A 19291-nucleotide genomic window follows, 5' to 3' on the forward strand; every position below is an offset into this window, starting at 1 on the left:
TAAACTTGGATGCACTGAGGAGGCCTAGCAAAGAACGTTACACATGTGTTTGTGCATCTTAACCTGTTTTTATCAGTATTACTTCCCTTCCAAATGAGAATTCAGGGATTTGTGAGTGTACCAGTATCCTTAGACACTGCAAGTGCTCTACTAGCAATCTGTTAACCTGCAAGGCTAAAAGGATATCTGACACCTTTCCAAACTTATTGCAACTTAGCAGACATAAAAATACAGAGAGTAATATGATACTAACACAAGATACTCAATAGAATTGTAGGGGAAATATGGTTATTTCTTAGAATTTCAAATTGTTAATATACACAGTGTTTCTTTGTTAGGTATCTCATTAAGCGAGTATATGCAAAACTATGTCTCTTCTGTGTCCAAATATTTGAATCCACGTCAAAAAGGTAGTAACTGCAGAGGGGCAAGAATGCTGGCTGGTTTTAATTGGTTGCTATTTGTCCACTGTTGTTAAGCTTGAATCTCTGAAAAGATTTGTCTGGGGAGAAAAAAACAGCATAGTATGAAATGTACCCAGTCACATGCCACATCAATATTAACAATTTACGGATTATCTGAAAATTGAAATTTCTTAATGTATTAAATTTCTCAACTTATTCTCAAGAATAATTGACATTTTCATATGAGATATGGTTGGTTTGCAAAGAGAATAATAGCTAACTGTGTTAGATTTATTCACAGTGGATCACTGAAAACAACCTACTTAGGTTCTCCTCTTCTCTCCTCTCCTCTAATCTCTCCTTGGAAAAAGAGAGAATTTGACACTAGATTGGCTATGTAGTCTGAAAGTACCATCAGCTGGTTCTGAGGCTGACACAGAATGGACAACAGAACACAAAATAGAATAGAAACAGTGTCTGGGGCAAGATGTCTTCTGCTCCGCATTGTCTGCTCCACAGCCCTAATCTGAAGCTGGTTCAGTTCTTCAGACACAGTCTTTGACAAAGGAAGGTGTAGACTTTTTTTTTCTGTCAGTCACCTCTAAAGTATTTAGAGCAATCAGAAGTAAATCAGTGTGATCATAGACTCCATTTCCCGGCAATATCTTACTCAACTGTAATCTTAATTTCTGATTGGTTTTGGAAGCTTAGAAATGAAGTGGTTTATGCACATCTTTCACTTTTTCAAGCCCTTGAATACAGACCCTCAAGGGAACATCAGTTGCATCAGTGCAAAATGAAACATAAAGTAAAATCAGACACCTCAAAAACAGAAAGATAAGACATTTAGGTGCTAAGTGAGGCATAATTCTGGTAAAGTTCCCATACTTGGTAAATCAGTTATCTCAACAGGGGATTCAAAGATGAAGGAGGTCATGACCTAAGGCTGTTTAAAAATCAATGGTGAAGTAGTTTAGCAAGCATAATATTTAGTTCTTGAGCCTTCATGTAATGAATGATTAATTGAAATTTAAATATAGCCCAAAATCTTAGTTTTAATCTAAGCTTTGAACAATCACTCTGTATTTTCATCTTCTCCTAGGGCATTACTGCCCTCATCTGATTTTCTTTCTGAGGTTTGAAAATGGCCTCTTTATATTGGTTCTGATAAGAAGATTCTTGAAGCTTTAAAGTTCCCCCACCAAACACAGTACCAAAATTCCTAGGTATTTCAGTATGCAGAGCATTGAGGTAACTGTCAATATGGTGACAGTATTAGAAAGAGCTTGTTGCCAATGTGCATCCATAGCTGTAGATTTGGGCTCTGGAGGGACACACAACTGGCTATGTCGTAGACTTATCGAAACAGGAAAAGCACGCACTATTTATTTATTAGAATGGAAGGAGTTACCTGAAATGTCTGAGGAGACAAATTTGGACCACAATTTGACAGTAAAAGGACATTTCTATTGATCTAACAGTAGTCATTTCTTCAGAATACAAACTCAAAGCCTCTTGCTGCAGTGATTCAACAAGTACAACAAATCAACTCAGCACATACATTGTGGAAAGATCAGATATCTCAATTGCGTCTTCTTTTACGTACCAAATCTTGGTCAAAATCTAAGTCCTTACCATAAAATGTCCCTCTTGAGATTAAGCTGGTCTTAAAGGTTGTCTGAGAAGAAAGGTTGAAGTGTTATTGGTAACATTGCTCCTTTAGCACATCAGTGTCTGTGGAGGGGCAGCTCCTTCTCTAGCTTTTTTCACCTCCTTGTTCAAGATTCACTATGTGCCCTGTACGTTCAACACATTATTGTATTAGACACACAACTGTGCTTTCTGCCTGTAGTGCAGATGAACAAACAGTGCCCAGTATGTCATAGCAGAAGGGACTTTGACATTTTGGGAATGAGAAAGCTGCAAGGATTTCTGCAGGAGAGAACAAGTGGATGATCGTAGCTCTCTAATCCCTCTGAGCTTTGTGCATCCAGTTGCTGAGGTTCTGATGATGGATCTGGCCCATTAAGAAAGGCTTTCAGAAATGTCAGTCAGCTTTGTTTAACAAACAGAGCTTACTGGCAAATCTCATGGCATAATAGAATGGGAGGAGACTGAATATGACCTACATGAAAGGTTTTTGATCTGAAAACTGGGATAAATACCAGCAACACAGAGTATTTGTGTAACTGAGAACTTACTCTGCTCCAAACCATACAACCAGTGTACTGGCTCTGAAATAGCAGTGACAGCCCCAGCTGGTGTTTGGAGTTCAGATTTCCTTAAGACTAATTCTAAAGCAGCAGCCTAGAGCTCTGACCTATCTGAAAGCCCCAGTAAGCACTTGAGCTTGGCTGGTTTTGTGCAGAGCTTGTTTCAGCTAGAGATGGACACTGCTCATGATTTTGCACTGCAGATTTTATGTACTACTAATGCAGTTTTGGATCCTGGGATTTTGGATGCATGCCCGTAGCTGAACGTAGATTTATTTATTTTTTACAACTTTTTAGACAATGATAGTTTTCATGGTTAAAACTTCTCTTTCAGTAAAATGAGGGTAAGATCTTCCAGCTTTAGAAATAGAAGCATATCTTATGCTTCCTCTCTTTGCTCTCTATAACTTCCTGAAGGGAGGTTGTAGTGAGCTGGGGGTTGGCCTCTTCTCTAGTGTCATAAGTGATGGGACCAGAGGGAATGGTTTCAAGCTACGGCAGGGGAGATTCAGGCTGGTCATTAGGAAACATTTCTTCTCAGAAAGGGTGGTGAGGCTCTGGAATGGACTGCCCAGGGAGGTGGTGGAGTCACCGACCCTGGGGGTGTTTAAGGAGCAATTGGATATTGTGTTGAGGGACATGGTTTAGTGGGAGCTACTGGTAATAGGTGAACGATTGGACTGGATAATCTTTCAGGTCTTTTCCAACCTTGGGGAGTCTATGATTCTATGATGCTGTGCTTCCATGTCACATGGCACCCCAAGGTGAAATCTCTTTGGTGGATGCTGTCTGACAGGCTTTGTCCAGCTGACTGAGCATGCGATAAAAGATGTTTACCCCACATGGGAGTAAACACAGAAGTGAAAAGGAAAGAAGAAAGAGAAAACAAACCCACATTATTTCTTTTTTCATGGATAATGCAAGAAGCTGGAAAAAAATTTGGCTCAAAGCTTGTTCAGCGGCACCCATCCAAGACACTAACCTGCTCAACAAGATTTTGGGGTTCCCGTGAGCTCAGCAGTAAGAGAAATATATGCTGCTGGGCAACCAGGAGAAACCATTTTTGGCTGTTGCTCCTTTTGGGCATTCAAGCTGACTTATGGGGGTCATCTCAGAGGAGAGGACCACCATGCAGTCAATGTGCATACCTAGCAGCCCACCATGCAACAATCATATGATCAACTGCTGATTACCCAAAAGGAGGGGCATGTACTATGGACATGCTGTTGCCCCTCGATGAACAAAACATAAATGCCCCTGACAACTAAAGCAAGCCCTGACAAACTAAGCAGAAATGTCCCTGGAAGCCAATTGCTGCTCCTGGCAACCAAAATGATGCTATGAAGAGGATAAAAACCTGAAGAGTTCCAAGGTAGAATGGGTACCCCCACAGCCAAACTGCAGCTGTGTGAGCCAATGAGACATTGCTGACTGACTTGTTGCCTCCCTACAGACCAATAAGACATTGCTGGATCCCTGGTGGTGACTATCCTTGCTTTATAAACTATTTGCTAGGATTTCTCTCTTTACTATCACTAACTTCCCCATCTTCCCTGCATTTCTTAGCTGCTTAGAATTTGAAATAAGCTAATTGGACAGCATTTGGCCTTTTTTGCTGCATTAGTCTTCCTCCAGATATATACATATCCAACCATCTCCTCTAAATAATTGAAACAAGACACCTTTTCAAGTGCCTGTCCACAGTTTGTACATCACTGGAAAGTGGCAGAGTTCTACCTCTATATGTGATATGAACCAGGGGGAGCAGTGGGGGCAAGCCAAATTTCCCACAACCCATGTGTCTTTTAAAGGGCTGTTGCTGCTGACAGGTTGCAAATGACAACTGCTGTTGTACACTGAATCATGCCTATGTATGCGGCTACTGCTGTTTGCATCATGTTACATAGTCAGTCTGCAAAGCATTCCCCAAGGGAGCCTAGCACATCTGCTTTTATGGCTACCTACTTCCCTTTGTTGCTGGAAATGGGCTGGCTCAGGTCTGATGCTGTTTCTGCAGCCTCTGCACTGCCTAACATCCTGTATATTAGTGTTGCTTTTTAGTTCACTGTGATTGTTGAGAAGAATTTAATTAATCATCTAGTTGTCTAACTTAGCTTATATGTATGCATTGTTGCATCTCTTTGTAGCTGGATATTCTTTCATGAACACATACAAAAGCACACTGAAGTATTTCAGTGTGGAGTGTTTCAGCTTGGAGAAGCAAAGGCTCTGAGGAGACCTGAGAGTGGCCTTTTGGTACCTAAAGGGGGTCTATAAGATAAAACAGGACAGTTACTTCAGTGAGGTCTGTTGTGACAGGACAAGGCAAAATGGTTTCAGACTAAAAGAGAGGAGATTTAAATTGGATATAAGAAAAAAATTTTTTTCAGGATGGTGAAGCACTGGAACCAGTTGCTCAGAGAGATGGTGGATGCACTGTCTCTGGAGATGTTCAGGGTCAGACTGGATGGGGCTCTGAGCTATGCGATTAAGCTGTAGGTGTTCCTGTTCATTGCAGAAGAGTTGGACTAGATAATCTTAAAGGATCCCTTCCAACTCAAAAAATTCTGATTCTACTTTTGCCTCTTCTTCATGCTAACAACACAGTATGCTTATTTTGTCTTTTATTCTCTGCCCCTCTCTTATCTCTCTTGTTTGAGAGTCCCAATACACACAATAAATAAAAATAATAGGTCCAGCACAGAGGTAGTGGTTTCTGGCTGTAAGAGACGGTAAAATCATGATGGTTGCCATGCTGATGATCCTGCTGCCATACTTACCATGGCTGAAGCTTTGGACAATCAGGTTTTCTCTTGAAAGAGAAATGAGAATAAAGGGGGCAGAAAGGGGCAGAAGCTGCTGTCAGGAGAGTGGAATTTTTACCCCAGAATGAGATTTTCAGCTGATGAGGGGAGAAGGACTCCTCCCCTCTCCCATTCTTACCCAAGATACCACCAACCTGCCTTCCTACAACCTGGCTCTGTTCTGCAACTCTGTTATTCTGTCCCAATTAGATTTGTCTGTGCTGCTGAGAATCTGTGAAACAACTCTGGGAAATAACAAAGTCATCTGACTTTATGCTTTGCCATGGCTTTTGATCTTCACTAAAAATACCTCCACATTAAGAGCTCAGCCCTGCTTACCCCGAAGCTGTGGTAAGAGGTCCCTGCCATTTCTCTCAGGACGTGGTCTGCATCTCAGATGTCTGAGACCATATCCATTACAGAACAGAAAAAAAGAAAATATATCTCACCACTGCACTGTATTAACAACCTGTTAAAGACTGTATTCTCTTTGATGTTCATTGGTATAGTATTAATGCAAGTATGATATAATGGGAAGAAGATAAAATCCTATGGATTCTCAAAATCACGAACGCTGGTTTGTTGGTGAAGAGTTACTCCTGTCTTCATAGCCATTTTTCTGGCTCATGCAGTACAGAATGCATTTTAAATTTCTACCACAAATCCATAAAGAAAAATATTTATAGTGCCTATAGTAAGTTAATCATTTCAGATATTTATTAAAAAACAAAAAGCTATGCAGTTCTTCTTCTAGAATGAAGAAATGTCATCTCTGCATTTTAAAGAGTAAGAAGCATCACTGGGTGTTTAATATTCCGTGTTCACAGTACTCTGAAATCAGCTAATATTTAAAAAAACTGTCACTGCACAACCAAACATCAACGCACATTTTTAAGGTTGCTCAGATTTTTAATGCAATGAGTCACTTTGATTTTGAGATTTTGTTATGGTAGAAGGATGATTCCCACAGAGTTTGTTCCATCTCCATGTTCAGTTAGAACTTCAGCACAGAACATAAATTTGCAAAGGAGTCTGAATGTTCTCAGAAAATAGCAAAGTTTTGAAAAAAAGGACAGAGGCATCTCTACATTTTTGTCAAATATAAATACAGCCAGTTGAAATATGAGAACAAATATGCATAGTTGTACATACCATATAATTTAAAATATTTACAGTGTTACATTATCTGCGGGCTTCTTTGGCCCCTCTAATTATTTTCATAAAAACATTCCTGAATTCCACCCAAATTGGAAGTAATGCCTGTGGAATCATGGAATAGGAAGACATTGCTGAATTACCATTATAAATGTTATATTTATATCTTATAGGTTTGATAATGATTATACTATTGAGAAAATAGCTGGTGTAAAGGACATATTTTGCTGCTGACTGCAAGGCTCTGCTATAAAAGTAGGCAACAAGTTCTGCTTGATGTTGAGATTAATTTTAGCTAGTTCAAAACTGAAGTTAAAGGCCCTAAAACTATTACAAACAAAGCAACTACATTAAAAGTCTTCAGGTTTCTTAGCAGTGTAAATTTTGTCATTTCCTGAAATGTCCCAGTGGTTTTGAATGTGATTTCATTCTGTGTCCTGTATGTTCCTAAGAAAGACTCATGAGCCGTGACTTTCTCTGTATGTCAGAGGTAAATAATTAAATTTTCTAGAATTTTTTTTTGGTTGTTGTTGTTGTCTGGGTAGGTTTTCATATTGCTCAAAATAAGTAGAAGGAAGTGGAGCTCCTTCGTCTAGAATTTTCATAGACAGTAGAAGGCTCTCCTGCAATTTACTGCTACTTTGGCGCTTACAACATACCTCACCTGTCTCAAATATTACCCACCCTGTTGCTTCATGTTGTATCATTACTGGATTATCTCCATGGAATTTCTTGGGACTGCAAAGCTCATTGCATTTTGGCTTTCTCATGTAACTGAGATGCTGTTGATGTTTCTGGGAGTAGGAAATGTTTCAGGTAAGCAGAAGCTTTGAGAGAGCCTTCACAAGTAGAAATGTTGTTGTGATCTTTGGCACAAACAGTAGTTTCTACATAGATATTTCGTCTCTTAGCAAACCAATGATATCCATGTAGGGAGGCAAATGAATGACGAAAGACTATTTTTATAGTCTTTTAAAATTTCCTTTCTGCCCTGGGAACTTTTGTCATTGCAAGTGAGCCTCTGAGGATATTGCTGATATTGTTCGTGACTGGGCTGACTGGGGAAACCACAGCTAACAGTGCATTTTGTATCTCTTTAAATCCTTCTAAATCTCAGCTGGGTACTAAGAGTGGGGTCTGATACAAATTGTACTGACTTATGTTTTCCATTTTGTTCTTGTTTTGAATCTCACTTTTCTTTTGTCAGATGTTACAGTTATCTTTGAAAACATATCTTGCAAAAATAGAGGACATGCAGTGTTAGGCTGGAGCATGTGCAGATCAAAATGTCTCCATCTCCATTTGTGTGGATCCATGCAGCAGATCTGGCTGAGGTCTGAATAAAAAGGAGTTTAAATTCAGCAGGATTTAAATTATTTAAAAACTAATTTTTTCAGAATGCAATTTACACAGAGATTAGATAAAAAATGTTTAGTCTACCCATGATTTGTCATACTGACACTTGTGGTCTAGTAATTCATACTGTAGAATGAATCTATTTTCTATTGCTGGTCACAGGTCAGGGTGTGCATGAAGTGACAGAAGTGAAGGAATGGGAGAAGGTGTGGAGAATGACCCTGAGGGCTGTGACAGCCACCACACTCTCTCCTCAGGCCCACAGAAATTTTGGGGAAATTGGCTCTAGGACATTGCAAACAGACTTTGCAAGATCCACAGGCCACACTTTCTTTTGAAGATTTCTGTGGAAACAATTCCTGAAATTTTGGCATATGTCGAATGTCAGTTATGATTTATGAAATGAGACTTCAAGCCTTATTTCCTTTTGTTACCGACTAAAAGTTTCTCAAATGCTTATTAAGATAACCTGAGGATCAAGAAGGAAAGCAATGAATCACTCACAAAGAAGAAATGAATCTCCAAGAGATTCCTAAAAAAGAAGCATTCATCAGTCATACGTCTTTATTTATCTCCCCAGGCTAGCTGCAGTCCCATCTGTGTGACTGATGCTGACTCTGAACGGCTACTTCCCCACCTCCTGCTCGTCCTTTTCCTGGTTACTCACACTGTCTGCTTGCAGAAGACGAGATTCTCAAGTTCCTTGGAGGTGACACAACAGCGTTTCTCTATCTCCCCCTATTACCATTCATACTGTGGCCAGTTCAAAGAGTGAACACAAATCAATACCCTCAGCTGCTGAAACCAACCAAAACTTATGGGCTGTTCTATGCTGTATTTCATGATTAAGTCATTTTCTGACAGTGGTTTCTTGGGCTGCTGTTACAATGAGAAAAAGATCAGTTTCTTCAGGAGATGAGCTGGAAGGACAAGCTCTGCCTGAGATCTTCAGTTTGATCCTGGGGTTCACCTAGGAAGACCTGAACGTGAGGGCTGCATGCTGAAAAATGTTAGGCAGCGTGATTTGCATGCTGTGGCCAGGTCAGGTTGTAGAGAACTTGTACCTGTCACCCAGGAACCCCATGGTGAATTATCATCTATGTCATATGTTGATCTCCTGTTTAAAATTAGTGGGATCTTGTGTCTCACACTGCAAATGCAGTTCAGAAACACAAACTGCTTGCTGTGCTCATTAGTATGTTAGCCCAGAGATTGATTTTTCCAGCTCACAGCATTAGTAACAAACTGAAAAGTTTGGAAGTGTTTCTGAAATGCACTAATGGATAAGCTCCAACTCATTATTCTCTCGATACAACATGGAGCTTTGTGCTGCTGGTAATTAATCTAGAATTAAGTTTGAAAAAAGTGAATTAGAGAAGTGGGGCTCCAATTTTCTATGGGTTTAACTTACTGTGAGGGAGAATAAGAGTAACTTGAAGACTTCTAGTGAATATGAGTTCATATGTTTTGTGAGGCCAGCATTTTTCCAAGGAAGGAAGAGCTATAGCTGCCTGGACTCTGAAAGCCAGACTGTTAATGTGACAGAGATAATGCAGAGAGAGTCAGGTGCTCACCTTCAAAAATGTTGCCTTCAGTTTTTGTAACAGCTGCTCCAGCACTGCACTTCCTTTTTCTGGTGAGGCACTTGAGAAAGAGCTATAAAAAGTACGTGGAGCTCCTCTTCTGCATTAAAAATGCCAAGAGTTTGGAAGACCACATGTTTTTTTCTTAGTTTTCATTAACAATTGAAACCTGTGGAAGAGTAGAAGGATGCCTATCTTGTGTCTCAGACATGGTGCAGGCTGGCTGTTTAAATATGGGTGATGCTGAGCATTGGAGTACATATGATCAGACAAGCCTCCAGAAGCACATCTTCTGATGCCAATATGTAATTTCCCATTAAAATGTGTTTTGTTTTCTGTTTTTTGTCAGGGATGCCAGAGAAAACCACAATGGAAAAAACATCCACATCTTTGCCAAGGCTGTAGAGAAAATAATGAAGAGAATGTAAAATTTTTCATGAGTGTTCTTGAAAACTGAAGAGATACTCCTTTGAAAAAGACCAACAAGTGCTCTCTTTGCTGAAATCAGAACAAAATTTTAATTATCTATACTCTTTTTTGAAACCTCAGTCTAAAAGTTATCATATCTCAAGCTTATCACAGAGACTCCTGGTGACTTTGACACATGTATGGGAACTGTTGAGTCACAGCCTGAACCACTGATTGAGCACCTGTGGAAAAGACTGGGTCAGCCCTGGGAGCACAGGTGGAGGCAGTTCACCTCTTTGACCAGAAGAGGTGGAGCCTGGCTGCATCTCTCTTAGACCCCATTTAAAGGCTGACTGCCACTGGGAAAGGATCTCTAGTTGGAGATCTCTCTCTTGTGGAGTCCTTTCTGCAAGCCTAGATCTTTAGAGACAGGTGAGCACCTTTCCTTTTGTAGTACCATCTCATCTGCACCAATCTTTCTAATTATAACTACATGTAAAATTACAACATAGCAGCTGGTGAAACTCCAGTACAGGAGCATGTATTCTTGCTCTTGTGATTTTTATGTATTACTGATGGTGGCACTGTGACTTGAAATCCACTGAGGCTGGATCCAGGATCTGCTAGACCTATTCTATGGCCTATTTCTCAGTGACTTTAAAGGTACCATAAAGGGAGGCAGGCAGTAGGTGAGAAGCTTTTATGCAGCATACACACAGGTTGAATGGAGCTGTGTTTTGTTGCCGTCAAGATAGTAATAAAACCTGATAACTTACCAATAAAGAAGTGGAGACTTATGTGTTCATTTTTATTTTTTATTTATTTTTTTTTATGTTATATGAGGAATATATGTTTTTATTATATTAATATAAATTCAGTTGAGAAGGCAGACCAAATAGCGCCATAATTATAGATTAAAAAAAAAACAACAAAAAACAACCCAAACAATAAGTATGTAGCCATATACTAAATCATACTTGAAAATACTTTGACTCTCAGTTTTTGGATCAAAGTGAACGGGTTGGGAGGAAAAAAAAATCCATGTCCTCAAATAGAAGAAAAATAAAAATGAGTTTTAACTGTGTACCCTACAAAGGTGCAACTGTACTTTCATACGGTATTTTTGACTTAGTTATAAAAAATATGTATGTATTTCAAAGCATGCACAAGGGTGGGGGAGATGATCTATCTTAGACTATATCCTATATTACACCTGTACTGTGCCTGTCATACAGTATTATACAACAAAACAATATTGTGCCCCGAACAGATCATCTCCTGGTGTAAAAGTGCTGTTTTCCCCCTGAAATGAAATGACAGAAGAGACTACTTGATTTCTTCAAATCAATGAAGTAGTCTCATCTACTTGCCCAGCACCACTGCAAGTGTTTATGTCTTGTTGTGTTCATGTGACGTGTTATCGGAAAAGAGCTGTCAGAAGGTAACTTTTGCTGGATTAAAGACGAGAGATTTTAGGCATATGAAATCAAAGCAGACATTCCAGTTATCCCATTAAGATGAGATGTGACCTTTAAATAGAAGAGTGATACTTTGGAGGATGACATTTGATTTCCGAGTATGCTCTCAGTGTGTTGCAATTTGCTACAAAACAATGAGTAGCATTCATCTGAGGCTAAGAAGTTCTTTTGGAAGTACACAATATGCTGTGAAAACATCAATTGCATTTTATGACTTGCCAGGCAGTCTTTCAATGTGCTGGAGAAATAATCAGAGAAGGAAGGAGAGTGGGTTTATAAATATTGTATGAGAGAAACTGTATAAACAAACAAAATCTATGGTTCCAGACATATTACTCCTTTTATTAAAGTAGTATTTATTCATACATTTAAAACATCCAATTGAAATATTGAAGAATTTGGTTGAAGTTGGGAAAGATGAAGCAATAACTGTTACAGCTCGATTTTCAGTGTCCTTTCTCTGGTCACTGTGGTTCATGCACACACTTTCTCTGCAGACTCAATTCTTGGTGCTACTGGAAATCTTTACAAATACTCCGTGGGGTTTCTGCTTGGGAAAGCAGCTGTTACTTTTAGAGAACGTTGCTTCCTGTGAATGAGGGATGCATGCAGCTCTATAGGTAGCAGCTGGCTGCCTCTTTCACGTTTTTCCTCGTGAATCAGTCCTGCTGTGCCATCCTGGCATGGTGACACCTCCGCAAGCTTTTCTTTTGTCTCCCTGAGGCACTAATCTTTGAATGAGGTGCTCACCAGCCTCTGGACCTCTTGCTATGCCAGTGTGCAAGACAGAGTGAAATCAAAAAGCCATCTAGGTTGGGAAAGACCTTCAAGATAACCAAGTTCAAACATCAACCTGACCTTCTGAGTCCCATTGTTAAACTTTGTACCTTAGTGCCACGTGTACGCATCTCTTAAATTACCTCCGTGTGCGGGGACCTGAATATTTAATCTATACCTCCCCTAGCACAACTTGAAACCATTGTATCACATTCTGTTGCTTGTCACCTGAGAAAAGAGACCAATATCCTCCTGGCAGAAACACAGTAGGGTGAAAAATAACCTTACCAGTGCTTATCTTGCTATGAGAATGTTATTGGTCTGAAGCATTGTTTGCCGGCAGCAGCAACAATGGAAGAAAAGTAGTTCCAAACATAATCAAATTAAAGTCTATTTTGCTTTGACCTAAACATTAATTTTGACTAAGAAAAATAATTGTTTCACTTTGCAGCCAATTAAACCTTTATTTATTTATTTATTTTTCTGCTAAAACTGGCTAAAGCTATTTACTTATTTATTTGGTTGCTTCTTGTTAGAAAATAGAAGTTTAAAAGTTTGTTCCCAGTTTGTGTTGCTTGTTTTTTCAATTGAGCATGCTCTAGAAGATCCATGTCATCTCACTTGTGAGAAATTGTAAAGTATTTATTTTAACCCCATGTTCCTAAAATTCATTCTAGGAACCACAAGGCTAAACCCTTCTGCTGGGAATGCCTACCCTAGCCTCTAATCTACTGAACTTAGCAGTTTTAACTAGCTCTTTCCCAGTGGAGGAGATGATGTTTAGCAGCAACCTGCTGACCCTGAGTAATGTGCTGATGCCCTCACTAAATACTCAAACATAATGTACCTTGCCATTAAGGGACTCCCTCCCTTAATTCTGGTTACATCCATTTTTTCAACCATTGGTCTTCAGGTATGTTTGTCGCAGTTTGTAATGGACTTGCATGGTGGACCTAGAGAGAAATACAGGTTACTATGACCATGGGTAAATCCTCACTTGGATTCAGTCAGTCATGACCATTGTTATCTGTAACACCTAAAAAGACCATAGGAATTAAAAAAAAGTTTGCAACATCACAGATTAGTTGTAAGAGACCTCTGGGTCTACCTGGTCCAACCCCTGTCCAAGCAGGGACACCCAGAGCAGAGTGTCTAGACTCATGTCCAGGCAGCTTTTGGAGATCTCCAATGGGGAGACTCCACAGCCTCTCTGGGCAGCCTGTGCCAGCGCTTTGTCATCTACGCAACATAGCAGTGTTTCCAGATGTTCAGACAAGCATCCTCCCATTTACACCATTTGTCCCTTGTCTGAGCATTAGACATCAATGAAAATAGCCTGGCTCTATCTTCTGTGCATCCTTCTTTTACTGAATTGAAGTTTATTCAGTTTTCAGGTGTTTTCTTTTTCTTTCTTTTACCATTTATTTATTTTTTTCCTGGCCTTGCTTCATGAACATTTGGGAAGTCATAAAGTTGGCAGAATTCAAGGAAGACATATAAATTTTGATCAGTACTCCTGTACATTTTTGTTTTACAGGGTGTTAAGGCAGCAAGTTACACTGTTTCTGTTGTTTTCCATTATTGGTTTGTACCATTGTTTCCAGCTTTATCCACTGAGTGAGCCAGCACATCATACCTTTTTAGGTCATTAGTACCACCAGGCTTTTGACAGCCAGGCTTATTTTGTTAATTGCTTTCCATCTCCACATAGTTGTTAGATGCTGTTATTCAATACAAAATGTATCTCAAAATGTTTCTAGACTGTTTTGTTTGTAATAATAGATTATTTTCCAAAACAAACAAGATAGAAGTGAGCTCCAGTGTCTCCAAAATTATTATGAAAGTAATTATATTAGTTCCACAAGTGCCAAATAGCATTTATATTTTTCCTATTTTATTTATTTATTTTTTTTTGGTGTGTGTGCGTGTCTAATCTAGTTATTCGTTTTCTTTAATAATTTACAATTTGACTGTTGCCATGGCACCACATTGCTTTGTACTGAGCAACAGTGATACTACAGACAGGAAACTCACCAGGGAATCAACAATAAAACCTAAAATCTCAAGTAGGAACTAAACAGAGTCTTGGATGAAATGAAGCTCTGCCAGGACGGACTGCCGGGGAGATGAGGCTGAAAGCTGGATGCAGGTCTTCACTATAGCCTTTGCTGGCTCCAAAGTCTGTGTTTAGAGGATGTAGAAATGATGGGATCATCCAAGCCTTAGCAGAGCTAAGTAGATAAAAATGCATTTTCTGCTCTACAGTAATGAGTAGCCTTTAAAAATTAAGTTTTGACAAAAGACGGACAGCTGATAGTGAATGTCCTCTTTTCCCTTTGTACTTTGGGGCTGGTGAAGAAGTTGGTTTTACCCACAAGCCCTAAACCTTCCACCTTTTCTTTTTTTTTAAACTGCAAAACAAATTGTTCCTTTTTTTCCCCTCTCAAGTTAAGTTGTTATTATTATTGAAAAGGGCAAGAAGTTAATAACATATCAATATTACTACCTTCACTTTTAACTGCTTGGTATAATGATTAAAAGAAAATGACTGCAGACTTGAGCTTTTAATGACTCTCCTCTGTAGGGTGAAACATTGTGCAGCCCCAGGCTGCTGGAGTTCAAGGAGCATTTGGACAGTGCTCTCAGACACAGGGTTTGGGTGGTCCTGTGTGGAGCCAGGAGTTGGTCTTGATCTCAGTGGGTCCCTTCCAGTTTGGTTGGCTCTATGATTCTGTGATTATTTGCACTTAAAAATAAACAAACAAATAAAAGCTCCTAATCTAGACAACCCTACAGGTCATCAATGCCATTTATTTAATAGTGGGGAAAGGGCACTCCTTAAATTTTCTTTGAATCATTAAATAAAAGTGATAGCACTTTTTATACGAAGTCAGTGGAGAATCCATAAGCTGCCTGTAGGAAAGAGGTGATACAAGATTATTACTTTTTCCCAGTAGAGGGCAGTGAAGAAATATAACCAAATCACTGCTCATTACCATGGCTCCCTGAATTGGAAGCAAGACGATTATTTTGCAGCAGAGCCTGTTCTCTGAGGATTTATAATCTGAATGTGTATTAAAGCAGGCTGCATGGGCTGTCAATAAACATCTGAATGTTTTTATTTAGATGCAATGTTACTTTCCTCTTTTGCAAGGCTTTAACTAAATTAAAATAATTGGAGTGGTAAACTATTTCATCCTTTTGATTTCTTCTCAGTCCCAGCTTCAATAATAAGTATTGTGGAAAGGCACTACATGGAAAAGAATGAATTTAAACTTGTTTGGTCAACACAGGACACCAGTTTGGCTCTGATTGTTCAACGAACCAGTTTGCATCATTTTGCTGTAAACAGAACAGATTTTTTTTTTTTTTGTGCTTGAGACTATTATAGAAAAAAGTGTATAATTGCCTGAAATAATTGGAATATTAATTGGAGACTGATCAAACTAGCATCTGTTAGATAAAATACAGCCCCTTTCTTTAGGACAAAGGACTGGAGAGAAAGGGAGTTGTAAAATTACTGTTGAAGGTATCCAGCTCGTCACTGATAACTAGTCCTAGTTTCACTTGTTAAATTTGTAACTGAGTTACTCTGCTTCTGCCTTTTGGTACCTGTACTGATGATAGGTTTTGACATTAAATTACAAATTATGGTCAGATTTAATTTGGGATTCTAGTCTAATCTCCTGTCATGAGCTTTCTGGTAGTGAGTACAGACCAATTGATATTGGACTGCACTATAAACAAGCCTTTTTTTGATTTTAAATACTTCTGCTTTGGTCAGTGGTATGTCCCTTATGTGGTTAACTTTGGATACAGCTTTTGGCAAAACTTTCCCACTTGTGAGAGAAGTTTTTTGCAAATGGGTTTTAAGCCAAATATTCTTTCCCTACCCTTTGCCTTGGAGGATGGAAGCTCTTTTCAGTGTGTGTCCAGGCTCTTTTCAACAGTGCCCAATAATAGAATGAGAGATAAAGGGCACAGAGGAAGTCCCATACAAGCATGAAGAAAACCTTACTTCGGGGACAAATGAGCACTGGAACAGGCTGCCCAGGGGCACTATGGAATCTCCTCTGGAGCCATTCAAAGCTTGCCTGAATGTGACCTAGTAAAAGAAACCTGCTTTAGCAGGGGGTTGGACTGGATGATCCTCAAAAGTCCTTTCCAACAATGATTCTGTGATTTTGTGATTCTCTGATTCTGTAACCATGGACCTGAAGTCTAATGCAATGCCTCTGCTCTGGCCACATGGCTACAGGCTAGAGAGTAACAGCTATCAAGATAGATGCTTCACTCACTGTGTGAGCTGAAGATTGATCAGGCTAAGCACAAACAAATCCCTCTTACTGAGCTAACACAGAAGGCGACCACTCAAAGTAAGCACAATTTCTCCTCTACCCATTTCCTTTTCCAGGGGATAGACAACAAGCATAATTAATTAGGTGTTTCTTTCCTTGCTTTGCAAAGGCAGCCAGTGCTGCAGGCATAAACAAACAGCTTCTCTTTTGAAACAAACAGCTTCTTACTCCAAAGATCCTACTTTGGAAACATCCTCTATAGTTAGCATGAGGAATATCACAGGGAAAAGAAATGCTGCTCACTTTTTACTGAAAGCAGTGTTTATACTTTACTGATGCAGCTATAGCTTAATCAAAGAGAGTGTTGGGTTTCAGAAGGAAAATGAATGCAAGGCAACCTACCGTAGTGCATCTTCCTCCCATTCTCCCTCTGCCCATGGAGATACCATGAGATCCCTACGCTCCCACTTACTGTACTCTTTTTAACTTCACTGTTTCCCACCTCCATAGTTTTTGTTCCTCCCATGTAGTCTGCTGCTACCACAGCCACTGCACATTAGTGCTCCCATGTCCTAAGCAACCTTTACCATGGTCTCCAAGACCATCCTTGCAGCTGATCTGTTGTAGCCAGGGCTTCCAATTTGAAGTTTTGCTGCATTCCAAGTCTTGGCTTGGGGTGAGCTGCTGTGCTGGCCCATCCATTATGTCTTGTGCAAGAAACACTGTGAACATATCTGCCATCCTCCCATTTCTCAGGTTATAACCCACGTGTTCTCCTCTGGGAGCCATTGCTTTATATTAGCAGGGCCACAGAAGTTAGGGCCATTCAGATAGAATTAATGGGCCTAGGGACTCAGTGAATTATTATACCTGACATTTTCTCTACAATATGACTCTTCAGGAGGAAAAAACAGCTCTTCAGTAGAAAGATGATCTCATTGTGTTTAAAAACCTGGTGGTGCTCAAGCCTATGGAGCAGAGTATGGAATGCTACTTACGTAGGGCTATCATCTGCTCCATCTGCAGTGGAAGGGATCTAGGGTAGCTTTGTATTTTTGTCAATGGAGACTCAGCAGGGTGAGATCACCCTTGGTCTAGTCTTCCTGTGTGATCTACCTCTGCATCAAGACATCACTTCTGGTCTTAGTGCATTAATTAAAATACATTTGCATTAATGCATAAAGCAAAACACAAACTGAAAAAAAACCCTCAAGAATTCACTAGAAGTATTTTAAAGGATGGGACAAAATCTTTCTCACTTCAGTTTGTTTTTTTTTTAAGTTTGCAGTGCCACAGGGGAAAAAAAATATATTGTTTGAGCAGAGACATAACTGAAATTGCAAATGGGTGAATATTTCTGAATTAACTCCATTGATAAGACCCATTTCAATAAAACACCAGCTTACGTTATTGGTTGTCTCTCTCCAGTCCTAAAAGCTCTCTCTGGCATTTAAATGACAGATCAATCATTGCAGCTCCAGGCTAAGAAATCCTTCCTGCAATATTACAGGGCAGGTAGGCTTTCAGCTTGACATTCACTTCAGCACAATGATTACAACTTGCAATTATAAATTTAATCTTGCCATATGAAACTGTAAGACCCAATTCTGAACTGGAGATTTACATGCCTCACATTCACACTTTCTTATGAATTACCTGGATCCCAAGCTACGAGGCACTATATTGATGCATGAAACTGTTCAAGTGAAACATGATTTATATTGCAGCTGGAATAGAATGGCTTATCTTCCAAAAAAAGAAATAATAATAATAACATATGCAACACATTTCCTCCCTTTAGGACCATGGAATGTAATTTAGAACATAACTTCTTTGTCTTGATTTTTTATTTAAAACAGTTCATCTGTAATCTGCAGGCTTAGCCCTGTTTATTTCACTGAGATCTATGCCTAGTCCTGGGTAGCCTAGGTGTTTGCTTCTGGGGAAAGGTTAATCACAAATGGCCAGCAAACTGAATGGGATTTTCTTTGTTTCTTATGAGATTTATACAAGCACCTCTAACAGGAATACTCACAGTTGCTGATCTAAATCCTTATTTGCTCGACTGGTTGTAAAATGCGCTGTTTTGCATTACACTGCTAGGAACGTTTGCGGTATTTAAGTCCTGTTATGCTGGTACTCCCTGCCATACCTGTGGAGAGCCAGTTCCTGGGACTTCTGGGCAGCTCCTGCTGGAAAGAGACAAGGCATGGCTCTCTCTGTTGAGAGAACATGTGCATGAAGTCTCATCTGAACAGGGAAGAAAGAAAAGGGAAATCACTTATTTGTTCTCAAATTCAAACTAGAGGCAATGCTTTATCAAAGAGCCTTTCAGGGCATGTTTAATTTTCTCATTATTTGAATGTCTTTTCTGAAGCTTTTCTGCTGCTGGTTCTGCTCTCGGATACACACACTCAAGGGCTATCTATCAGCACCCAGCTCACAGCTGGGCTGGGGGACAGCTGGGTGCAGGCTTGTATGGATTGCTCTCTCTTGCTGCAAAGGAAATCACAACTTCCAGCTAATCCTGCAGGGAGGAGAAGTGCCCAGCAGTGCTATTTTTCTCACTCTGCAAGGGAATAATGCAAATGTTTTCGACAGACAAAATTAAAATAGTTATGCCCATGACCAAAACAAATTAATTTAGTCTTTGCCAGCAAGCTCATTCAGTATTCAGCTGGTGTTGTTAATTGCTACTGTTACAGAAGATAACATATATTATTTGTCCAATGCAGAATAGCAGAACAAAAATGAAAAACCAAACCACCCCCAAGACCTTTCTCTGTCATGTTGAGCTCTGTGTAATGACACCTTC

At 39.6% G+C, this 19291-nt stretch overlaps 1 long non-coding RNA gene across 1 annotated transcript in view; it reads left to right on the top strand.

Annotated features, from left to right (window-relative positions):
* LOC107312021 overlaps nt 1-11703 on the top strand; it is a 32156-nt gene extending 20453 nt beyond the window's left edge. Inside the window, exons 2-3 of the long non-coding RNA XR_001554350.2 lie at nt 8513-8641; nt 9865-11703. This is a non-coding gene — a long non-coding RNA (uncharacterized LOC107312021). The remainder of the gene's footprint in view (nt 1-8512; nt 8642-9864) is intronic.
* The last annotated feature ends 7588 nt before the right edge of the window (nt 11704-19291 follow it).

This window comes from Coturnix japonica, chromosome 3 (assembly GCF_001577835.2).
Source record: "Coturnix japonica isolate 7356 chromosome 3, Coturnix japonica 2.1, whole genome shotgun sequence".
In the NCBI taxonomy this organism is placed as follows: Eukaryota; Metazoa; Chordata; class Aves; order Galliformes; family Phasianidae; genus Coturnix; species Coturnix japonica.